The sequence below is a fragment of the Hipposideros armiger genome, unplaced genomic scaffold, assembly GCF_001890085.2.
Source record: "Hipposideros armiger isolate ML-2016 unplaced genomic scaffold, ASM189008v1 scaffold_260, whole genome shotgun sequence".
In the NCBI taxonomy this organism is placed as follows: Eukaryota; Metazoa; Chordata; class Mammalia; order Chiroptera; family Hipposideridae; genus Hipposideros; species Hipposideros armiger.
The window spans coordinates 1,859,704-1,872,162 of NW_017731610.1; the positions used below are offsets into that span (position 1 = coordinate 1,859,704).

General features: G+C 39.2%; 1 long non-coding RNA gene across 1 annotated transcript in view; it reads left to right on the forward strand.

The window, feature by feature from the left end:
• LOC109390253 (uncharacterized) overlaps positions 1–12,459 on the forward strand; it is a 65,347-nt gene that overhangs the window by 1,784 nt on the left and 51,104 nt on the right. Inside the window, exon 2 of the long non-coding RNA XR_002125532.1 lies at positions 583–686. This is a non-coding gene — a long non-coding RNA (uncharacterized LOC109390253). The remainder of the gene's footprint in view (positions 1–582; positions 687–12,459) is intronic.

The following is a 12,459-nucleotide window of genomic DNA, read 5'->3' on the forward strand; positions in this document are numbered from 1 at the left end:
AAAAAAAAAAAAAGCATAGCAGTCAATGTGTTGGCTCCCTTAGAAAAAAAAGATCTTTGCTGACAGTTGAATGATATTATCTGATCTTTGAAGTAAAAAATATCAGATAAGATCATCACAATTATTGATCAATTTTTTATTTATTCAGAAAATCAAGGTAAAGTGTTGGGAATTTCATTCTGTCAAAGATGACAAATCTCACATTACTATAAATGCTACTGACTGAAAATACAATTAAAAGGAAAATTATGTTTGTAGTGATAATAAGAACACAAATATTGGTGGGAGTATAGCATATGCAATGTTGTTGGTGAGTTAAGAAAGCTACAGATCATCAATAAATGTAGAATTGTCATTGGGCACATATAAACATAATTGCATCAAAACAATATTCTACTGCAATTGACTTAATGTTGTGTTCCCCCACTCCCACCAAATTCACATGTATGAAGTTCTAACCCCCAAGTGGTATAAGAAGTCGGGCCTTTGGAAGATAATCAGGTCATGAAAGTGGAGCCCTTGTGAATGGGATTAGTGCTTTTATAGAAAGGACCCTAAGAACTCTCTTACCTTTTTTCCCAGGTGAAGATACAGGGAGAAGATGGCAGTTCGCAGCCCAGAAGAGGACCTTCATCAGAACCTGACCGTGCTGGTAACCTGAGCTCCGACTTCCATCCTCCAAAACTGTGAGCTATAAGTATCTGTTGTTTGTAAACCATCCAGTTTATGGCACCTTGTTATTGCAGCCCAAACTGACTAAGATATCTACCAGTCAAAATAAAAGCTTTAGTTGTTAAAATTTACAAAAAAAAAAAAAGAAAGAAAAGAAATATCCCATTTAGAGTAAAGAGACCACAATTGTGTGTTTGGGGACAAAGCTGATCGTGAATACAAAAAAAGACGTTAGCGTCCCAGTGCAAAGAGGTTGGTTCTTTGCTGCTCATTAACAACTGACTTTTAGAATCGCTTAAGCATTTGAAGAACAATAAGAAATCAACCTAAGTGCCCTACAGGAATGAGTTCATCCTTTAGTCAGCTCTCGGTTCCTCTTCTAGTGTGAGTAGCTCAGGATATAACAAGGATGATTCTAAGATCTAGGATTTAGTATTCTCATTTTGTAAAACATGCCTCCTAAAGTTAGCCCACTATCTTACCTTGTGCTGGGGGGGTACTTGGAACCATCTCTGATTTTTCACCTTACCCAGCGATTTTGGTACATAATCTCTATAAAAATGCAAGTGTTACATGATCAGTTAATAACTTTGTAAGGCTGTGCCAAAAAATGGGCATCTTGATATAAGCGAAAGGCTCATTGAATGCGAGCCCAGTGCGAATAAACAGACTCATTGGGTGTTGGTGTGAACACTTGCCTGGATTTCTGAGTGATAACCGTGAGAAAATGGAGGGCAGTAAGTGGGGGTTATGTTAGGATCAAAGGCCAGCCCATCCACCCAATGGGAGGGCACACTTCCTGAACAGTTGTGCTTGCCCAGGGTGTGGTGATAAATCTTGAACTAAGGCAATAATAGCAACAAATGAGGTCCTTTGTCAGAAAAGCATGACTCAAAAGAGGTTGGGATGGTGCTTCTTTGAAATGAAGATCCTTGGGTTGGCCCCTTAGGAGATTTGATTTTATGGTTATTACAAAAAAAAAAAGAAAGAAAGAAAACAAACTCTAAGAGACAACAATGATCGTGGGAAGCAATGTGTGAGAGGGAAGCACTTGCCATTTGACTACTGGTCAAGTACCGTTTACTGGCTTGTATGATTAGTTTGGAAATGGAAGCCAGACACATCTACTCTTTCGTGTGGTGAAAAGAGCACAGGTTTTAGTGGTGAGAGGCCCGGGCGAGCTGTTTAGTCTGGTTGCAATTTATCAGCATCTCCCTCTCCCTATTAATAGATTACTGCAATTGTTTTTCAACATATCTACATACACATGCACAAAGGCACACACATATACACGATAGTTGTATCATTCACACGTATGCACCTTCCTTAGTCACTTAATATTGAACATTTCCACATCAGTCCATATAGACTTATCCCTTTTGACGATAGTACAGAATTCCATTGTTCGAATAAGCTTTAGTCAGTCCTCTAGGGACAGACATGAAAATTGTTTCCAGCTTCTGGCTGAAGCAGATGTTTGGGTGGTATATTCTACATGTATATGTGAAGAATAAATTCCTAGAAATGGAATTATTTAGTAAACAGCAAAGTCCATTTTATTTTTGGAAGATAAGGCACAATTATCCTCCAGCTGCTACCAAGGGTATGAACCAATTAGACTACCATACACTGATGGTGGGAATGGAAGCCAGTGTGGGATTCCAGGATGGTCGTTCCAAAGTGCTTACACATCCTAATTCCCATCCATAAATCGCCTTATGAAGTTACCTGTTTGCACATCTGGTAAACAGTTTGTCTTCGACAGTCCTTTAGAAAATAGAACAGTCCAATATTTAGATACATAGCTGGTACTTTCTGAAATGTTTTTAAAACTTTCTTTGTTTATTTTTGTCTACTTAACCTCTTTTTTCCAGCAATGCAGATAGAGGTGAAATTGGGGGTCTTACTTAGCTAAATATATGTTCTTAATGAGCAGATTAGAAAGCGTCTCCTGAATGAATCCCACCCTGTCAAGCCAGTTCTTCCTCATCTCACTTCCTCACCTCGTATATGGGGGAAGTGGGTTAGGCTTGCATTCAGGCACTTGTTCCAATCTGTCTCCTCAGTTTCCACAAAAGCTTCTCTCCCTGCCCTTGGCTTGCTGGTCTCTCAGGCACACAGTTCCGCATGCTACAGAAAACATGGGCAAGTTGAACTCAAGGCCTCTCACCCAGAGAAACTAGACCAAGCTTCATGTTTATGCAAAGATCAGCCAAGAGGAATGGTATTCAGAGAGGATTTTGCAAGATACATCAGCCCATCCTCTTTCAGATATCCTTAAACATATGTGTGGATCACATTGAATAACCAGAGAACTTTGTCCAAGACCTTGCATGGAAAGATATTTTTAAAACTGAATTTCATTTTGCTGTAATATCTGTTCAGACTATTTTGATATCATAAATAGCCTTCAGAAACCTTAGCAGGGATTAGAATAAGCATGTTGTATAGGCCACTGCATTCATTGTGTCATGAGATTTCTTCTTTCTTTCTTTCTTTCTTTCTTTCTTTCTTTCTTTCTTTCTTTCTTTCTTTCTTTCTTTCTTTCTTTCTTTCCTCTCCCTCTCCCTTCTATAGAATCTTAGTATTAATATTAAGGCACATGGCAATTCCCCCAAGCCATTGGCTTCTTTTTATTTCATGGATATTTCAAATCTTGTAGCAGAAAAGTTTCTGGTTTTGCGTTCATGCTAGAAAGCTTAGAACTAAATTTATGGTTTATTCACAGTAGGTTTTACTTATGGAGCGAATTCTTTAGGCTCCAGAAGACTGAGGCTCTATCTTTTCCTGTTCAACAAAGTTTACTCATTATAAAGTCTGCCATTTTGAGGGTATTTACAACAACCTGATTTTTTAACTTCTCCCTCACCTACCCAGCGCCACCAAAGATTTCAATCACTCATGCTCAGATAAGCATATTTATTTTTCAACCCAAATATCTTTTTTTTATTCCTCTTATGGCTCCACTCAGCTTTCCTCAGGGTGGTTTGTGTCACCTACTCAGGGTTCCACAAAACTTCCTATTTTAGCCTTTAAAATTCTTTTTTCCATGTCTTTTTAAGATCAAGCGTGCTTTGGGGTCATCAGCTTATCTTTACTCAGCTCTAACTTGAACTAAATTTGGTTTTCTTCCAAGAGTGTGCAAACCATGTTATGTTTGTGTGATGAAAGTTATACAAATAATCAGGTGTTTATTTTTTCTTGTATCTTATAGGCATCATTTTTTTTCTTTTATTGCTTTTGCAATAAGCCTGTTTTCTCCCAAATCAGTTCATCTTTTCTTAAAGAATGATTCTAACTTAAATAAACTGTGTTTTATAGTTAGTTTTACCCCAATAGTGATGTAGGCCATTATAATATGACTTCTTGTGCTTTTAGTATCTTCACTTTGTCCCTGCCGAATTTCTTTATCCTTACTTCTAATGTTTGCAATTTTTTCAGCTCTTAAAATAGCTTATAAGTTGCCCCAAATCCTTTCTGGGTATTTGTGGAAATAAAGATAAGCACACACCTAATGTTTATCTAGGTTCATGGGAAGTCATCATATGAAGGAATAATATTTTCCAGAGATATATTAAATCCTCATTATAACAAATATTAGTCTAAATTTCTCATTCAAATTTTCTAGAGATTCTGAAGGACTGCAAATTCCTTTGTTCTGAGATATGTGATGAGTAAATGTAAAACAATTTTAAGTCCTTCATGGATGAGACAATTTTCAAGTCAAAAGATACATAATTATCATGAGTACTATTTTGGGAAGAGTCACTTAATGCTGCCTGGTTATATTTGGGACAGAATCAATTAACTGGGGAAAATAGCATTACTGTGATATTCATAAGAAACATGCAAACAATTTCATCTTTAGCCATATGCTATAGAGTGAGAAGGCCCTGGTCCCACTGCAGGTTTTGAAATCTTCACTTGTTGTCCCACTAGTCAAAGTGGTCTTGCAGATAAACTTGAACTTTATGACCAATTGTCATTTGTAGCATCTAAAGGTTTGTGGTGATAAGAAGGCTGTCGAATGAAGAAAGGCGACAGCATTAACACCTGCTAGTCAGATCGATCACAGGTCACCCATGTTCCAGTGGTTCCTTTGTAGTAGCCTGACTGATTGTAAAGCAGAAGAAGTAGTCAATAAAATGATCAGGTTTGCTAGAGCAGAAGTGTGGAAAGATAAAACACAGTGGCACAGACAGCAAACCAATACCTCCACCATAATGAAGGCTTTCCTCAAATGCCAGGGGAATCTGATGGCTCGGTCTTCTTTCACTTGGTGGCGTGAACTCATTTTTATTTCGAGTATCTGAAACTCATGATTACATCTCTCTGATCATGTCTGTTTTCCCCACTGGACTATGAGTTCCTTGGTGACTCTAGAGGGCCCCGTGGCTTCTCTGCCCAGATGTGCTCAAATCATTTTGACCCTTTCTCTGTATCCCTGTCCAGCCTCTGTGTGCCTTTGCTCCTCGGGGCCTACACTTGAGACCCTAGGTTGTGGGAGCTGGTTTGTTTGCAGCACAGAGAGCCTGCGGTCCCTGGGAGTGTACAGCCCCTCGGGGAGGGCTTTGTCAGTAACTGACTTGTGTGTGTCAGAGATCAGCTCCAGAGGCCTGCAGGGTCAGGATGTAGCTATCTTTTGTGAGACTTTGCCTGAAATCACACCTTGCTTGACTTCTTCCCCTTCTCTTCTCTGTTTGTTCTATACACTTACTGGTTCCCCCTGGGAGCCCGTCCCTAAGAATCACATACACAAAATCCCTGGCTCAGGGTCTCCTCCTGCAGAAGCTGATGATGCTTGGTGTTCTCTTCATCTTGGCATTCGCAGGTACTTTTGGGGCTTAACAAATGCTCATGGACTAAACAAATTAGAATCTCAGAACATATTCAGACATAGACACTTGGCCAATATCCAAGTGCTTGCCTTTACTTTGGGTCGACCTGATATGCTTATCCCAAAATCTGAGCTGGGTTCTCCATGAGCAGCCTGATGGAGAGGAGTTTTGCTCTTCTGCTCAGGTGATATGGCCTGGCTGATGTGCTACAGGTATAACAAGGATACCCCAGACAGTCTTTCTATAGTCAGGTGGCACTTGTTCCTTGTTCATTCATAGTGAAACTCCTCTCTGGTTTGGCTGAGACACATGAGCAGATGACACTTAACACAGAGGGGTACAGAGAAAGTGATTTCTGAAAAGCACTGTTCCTGAAAATAAATCTGCACATGTGTAGTAAGGGGAGTGAGGGGCAAAGAGTTTGTCTAAGTCCCTCCTTGTCTGGGCCAGTCTTCTGCTGAACTCTCTTTAAGGGCTCCACTCTCCCTGTTGGTAGAAGTCCAAGATCCCCAGCAAGGCACTCAAGGTCCCCAATCATGTGTGCTTGTCTAACATCTCCAGTGTCATTTTCCATCTCTCCTTCTCTCACGTTTACCATCCATACTATCTATTATAGTATTCGAGGGTTTCTACCTATATTATACTATTTTTCATCTCTGTGTCTTTGCTCATGTTCTTTTTTCTTTCTGGAATGAAGTCACCTTTAAGAGCCATCTTGCTTACCATTTTCCTTATAGATTAGGTGTCCTCATCTAGGTTCTCATAACTTTCCTGTGCATACATCTACCATTGGACTTACATATTTCTGTATAGGTAATCTACAAAAAGCCACTTGATTTAAATTTTGTTTTCCAATTACAGTTGACATTCAATATTATTTTATATTAGTTTCAGGTGCACATCATAGTGGACAGACATTTATATAATTTACAAAGTGATTCTGCCGATAAGTCTAGTACCCACCTGGCACTATACCTAGTTGTTACAATATTAGTGACTATATCCTCTATGCTGTACTTTACATCCTCATGACTATTTTGTAACCACCAATTTGTATTTCTTAATCCCTTAACCTTTTTCATCCAGCCCCCAAGCCCCTCCCATCTAGCAACCATCAATTTGTTCTCTATATCTATGAGTCTATTTCTGTTTTGTTTGCTCATTTATTCTGTTCTTTAGATTCCACATATAAGTGAGATCATATGGTATTTGTCTTTCTCAGTCTGATTTATTTTACTTAGCAAAATACCCTCTAGGTCCATCCATGTTGTTGCAAATGGTAAGATTGTTTATTTATGGCCATGTAATATTCCATTGTATATATGTACCACATTTTCTTTATCCAGTTGTCTACTGATTGATGGACACTTACGTTGCTTCCATGTCTTGGCTATTGTAAATAATGTTGCTGTGAACATAGGGGTACATATATCTTTTCAAATTAGTGTTTTAGATTTCTTTGGATAAATAATACCCAGGAGTGGAATTGCTGGGTCATAAGGTAGTTCTATTTTTCATTTTTTGAGGAACCTCCAAATTGTTTTTCATAGTGGCTGCACTAATTTGCAGTCCCACCAACATATTTTAAATATTGGTGGATGTTTTGGGGTCTTTTTTTCTCTAGTTTGAGAGCTCCTTCACATTGCATCTTGTTCCTCCTTGAATTCCCTCTGCCAAGGCCAGGGATAAAGCAGACTTAATAAATGTTGGTTGAATGAATGATTCACTATGTTATTATATAATTTTGCTAAATCCACTATAAATGTGCCAACTCGCATTTTACATCTCCTGTTGGACTCAACCAGCCTCAGGTTCTGATCCATCTAGTTATACAATGTTACCATTTCCATATCACATCAAAAGCGGGGAGGGGACTGGGAGGAATCAGATCAAATATTCAGTTAACAGTGTTTATACTCTCCAGTGATTTGAAGAAAATTAGAGTACACAGGAAACCCTCATCTTTAGGCAAGGTGTGGTAAGTATATTAACAGACTTTTCTCACAGAATTTCCCCTCTCAGAACTATGATAGGAACAGGAAGTAGATGGAAGTCAAGACTTAAATAGCAGCAATGACAGCAAGAGTGGGAGGGAGAGCCTAGATGGTCACAAAACAGAAGATCCATGGTGGATCAGAGCCTGTGGCTGGTTGAGTCCAACAGGAGATGTGAAATGCGAGTTGGCACATTTGTGAGAATTACAGTGTTTGGGGAACTAAGAGTCAGAAGAAGGCATGAAAAAGAATAGACACACATTTTGTACAATATAAAGAATTATCCCAGACATAATCTTATCAAAGGGGAGACATCATAAATGTCTGATTGCTTGAGTCCAAATTAAAGACATTGTCCTATAGAGCTGGCTTTGAACTAAAGCTCTATGTGTTGGTTGGTGATTAAAAAAATGATTCAGAATCAAAGCATATGTAGATTTTAAGAACCAAAGTGGTCCACAGGGCTGTTTATTGATGGTAGAGCCATGAGGTGGAGGAAGCCTGGATTCCTTAGTTTTCACATTCAGGAGAGCATCTGTTGATCTGAACAAGAAATAAATTTTTGTCTATTAAATCAATGAGATGTCAGGTTAATTTGTTACCACAGCAAACATGTCTTATCCCAACTAAAATGGACCAAGTATTTGGCCACTAATTAAATCTCAATATTATATATATATTATTATATATATGTTCTAACACAGTAACATTAGAAATTAATAATATAAATACAGTTTTAAAATCTTATAATTGTCCAAAATAAGTAATACATCACTAAATAACTTTGGATTATAAAGATAATTTAAAAATACTTGGAAAACAATTTGTAATGAAAACAGCACATGTCAAAAGTTGTGTGACATAGCTAATGCCTATCTAAAAATTTTTATGGTATTAATGCTTTAAATTTATCAGACACATGAGAGGAGAGGGCATCTAATGGAAGTGGAGAAATGTCATAAAATGCTAGGTAGGAAAGTTTTTTCATCCCTTTTCTTTTACATCAGAATGGACACCAACACTAAAGGGGGCCTTCCAATCAGCTTGTCTTTGGTTGTGCTATATCTGTTCAGGTGTTCACTAATTCATTCAGCAAACTTTTATCAAGATTTTTTTATGTACCAGGCATGTATATATTCTGCTCTAGAAGGCTGTCCAATATGTGTGTTTTTGCGTGGAGCAAGGATCAGTAAGTAAATAAAGAAGAACGTATCAGCTAGCATTAAGCTCAATGCAAATAATTACTACCAAGCAAAAAGTGATGTACAGGGAGACTTTCCACAGGGTGGTCAGGGTAGATATATTTGAGGAAGAAGCATTTGAAGAGAGACCTGTGAAGGATGAAAAGAAGCCATCCACGTAAAAATAAGGGGGACAACTTCCCAGGCTGATAGAGTAGCTCTAGTCCTGTGGTGGGGGCAACACCAGTATTGGTGGAATAGCATGGAGGAAGGGGTGGAATAGCATGGAGGAAGGGGTGGGCAGTGCAAAGAGGAGGTGGAGGGAGCAACATTGCATAGGTTTTGTGGATAACGGGAATGAGTGGAGACTGTATTTCGAAAAGCAAAAGGAGAATGGAATTATTTTTAGATTTATAATTATCCTTGGGGCCCCCAAGATAATTCTATCCAGAATGAACAGAAATTGGTAGACTGTTCCAAATCCTTAAGCAGGTATGACTCGGGTACTGGGGAGCCAATGTGCCACACTGACCGTGATGATTCGCTGTGTGTGTCAACTTGACTGGGATACGGGGTGCGAGAAATTTGATGAAGTGTTATTCTGCTTGTGTCCGTGAGAGTGTTTCTAGATGAGATTAACACTGAGTTGGTAGACTAAGTACAGCAGATTGCTCTCCCCACGTGGGTGGGTCTCATCCAAACCTAAATATTCTAAAGGCCTAAATAGAGGCCTAAATAGAACAAAAGGTAAAGTAAGGGAGAGGTCACTCTTCCTGACAGTTCTCAAGCTGGGACGTAGTTCTGATCCTGCACTCGGACTGTAACCTACACTACAGGCACTCTTGGTTCTCAGTTCTTCAGACGTGGACAGGGACTTACACCATTGGCTCTCCTGGCTCCTGGGTCTCTGGATTTGGACTAGAACTCTACCAGTGGCTCCTCTGGGGCTCTAGCTTGCAGAGTGCAGATTATGGGATGTCTCAGCATCCATAATCATATGAAACAACTCTTTATAATAAATTTACATATGTATTTATGTATCATATCTATCTATCTATCTTATTGATTCTGTTTCTCTGGGGAACCTCAACCAATACACTTCCTCATTTTCCTAACACACTGATTTTCACAGTCTCTATGACGTGCTCCCTCATGATGCTTCAATGTGTCCCAAAGTGTACAAGTTGCCGATGTTGATTTTGAGCGCATCACTTAAATTCCCTGCTTTTCAGTATCTTTATCTGTAAGCCATGTCTAACGTTGCCTTCCCTGCCTCACCTATTACATGGCTGTGTGTCCTTGATTTTTGAGTCATGGCTTCTTCTGTCACTTTGCCAAGTTTCTGGTCTAATGTCTGGAGTTACAGTCAGTAAGAAATGCTGAGGTTTGGGCTTGCTTAGAGCCACTTCCACTTTTGTAGCATATAACTGTATAGCTCATCTATGAGTTTGGGCAGTGACCTGTGTACCCATTTCTCATTTTAAAAACTTCTATCCTTTTTGTCAGATGGCTGGGGAAAAATTAGAGGATTTTTGCCTCTTGCATTTTCCCATTTGATTAGGATAGGGCAAAATTTTCTGTGCTTTAAGAATCACTTCCCAAATGAAATATTCCCTTCTCAATTGCCTTGACATGGACCGCTCTCAGATCCCACTTTTTTTATGTGTATAAACTGCTTACTTGATCTGACCTGGTTCTGAATCAAGAAATTGATTCACAAAGCTCTCTGCCTTTGGAAATGGTATTGAATCAGAGCATTATGCTAACACATGCTGAAACTTAGAGCTGCAAATGCAGGGGGGAAAATGGCCTTGCAGCTACTCCCCTCAATTAGAGGGTTGGAGACGGGAGACTTTATTCTAATAAAATGCAGTGTGTTTGCAGCTGGGGCAAAATCAAGAAACATTAGGAGAAATTGACATTAAAAGTGCAACATAACAGATGGATGAAAAAATGAATTTTTATCAAGATGATCCATTAGTGTTCGGCAGCCAGGCAGAGAAGAACAATGACCTGGAACAAATCAAGAAGAATGATCCTTGACTTGTGTTTGCTTGTTCAAAAATGTGACCCGTATTTATAATCTTTAATTAGAAATGCATTTGCTTCTGGTTGATTGGATATACTCTTCAACTATTGTGATTTCTTTTTTTTTGTGGAGTTGGGGAGTGGGCGATGGGGGTGCTTTGGTGCAAAGGAGTTGGTTCAGCAAAGTAGATTTAATGAAAACAGAGAAAACAAGCTCAGTGGAGTGAAGCCATGACGAAAGGTAGAGTTCTTTGCAAAGGAGGAAAATTAACCTCCAAGTTGGGGAGAACTGAGCAGCTCCATCAGCAAGCATCAGCCTCAAATAACCTTGGGTAACTTGGGCATCAATATTTAAAAGCAGGTGTAGCACAGGCCTTGTTCTGAGCCTCAAATTCTCTCTATTTCCTAACTATCTGTCTTCCTGTCTACTCTTTAATTGAACTCTGGAATTAATAAGTACTAATTTTTTTTTAATGGGAAGAATGAAGAAAGCAGAAAGAAAGTACAAACAAAATGTCCTTATTTTTCCTCTCTAAACTAGGCTGAAAATGCAAGCCAGTGGGGGCACTATGCCAATTCATTTGGGAAAACTTGGAGTTTTACTACTGATAAATTGCTAGGTGGCTTGCCTCGCTGCCAAGGAATAAGAAGCTTGAGATAATTCATTTACCATGCGTGTTGCTCGTACCTATCACTTCCTTGCCTCTGGCTGATGTGAATAACATTAGCCTGGGAGGTGAAGGTGGAGAGAGAGAGGGGAGTTCCCTCTGCTGCCAGTTAGACTCATCTAGAATCAGCACAACTGTAGCCCACGAATGTATGCTTGGATTAAAACCTCAGCCTATCAATCTTGATCAAATTCCCTAAAGAACTCATCTGTGAACAAAGAATAGTCACATAGATACAAGAAGGAAGGGGACAAGAAATTGCTAAGGACGTTTTAATAAAATTTTAAATCTGGAAAGAAACCTTATAGTTGACCTAATTCCACCTAGACCAGTATGAAATTAAGGCAGGTGAAAGACAGTTGAACTAAATGGGGCCACTACCAAGTGCCAGGTAATGTGCTTAATTTTCATTCTAACTTATTGTGTATGTCAGCATTTCAAAAGAGGGTTATTACTATGCCCCCACCTCCCTCTATTTTTGATTAAACAAACAAACAAACAAACAAACAAACAAATCTCAGGTGTTATAAGGGGTTGCCCACATTTTCTTAGCTACTCAAGGATGGCAACCAGATCAGAATCCATGTATGCTGGAGTCCATTGCCCATGCATAAATATCTCCTATATGCTTGACCATATTGCCTTTCCCAGACAGCTGTGGTGGTAACAGCAAAATAAGACAATATTAAAAAAAATGTACCTTTCCCACAAAGCTCTAAATTTCAAGATATTATTTAAACCATCAGTTCCTCACACAGAGAAAAAACCATGGACTCTGGAGTTAGAATAGCTGAATGTATTCCAACCACTCACCATAAGTGTGATAAGTATGTGTCACTTTTATTCCCTGAGCCTCAGTTTTTTATCTCTAAAATGGAAACAATACTTTTACATGTGTGAGCTATCTTAACAAAGCGCATCTCTGGCACAGGTGGTGGGGATGGGGGTGGTGAGTGGAGCAGAAGGACACACATGTTGAGGTATGAGAAAGAAGGACTCAGTTGCACCATAGGAGATGTGTGTGTGTGACAAGGTGCCCTGTGTGACAATGGCACAAGGGTGCTATTGAGTGGAGAGA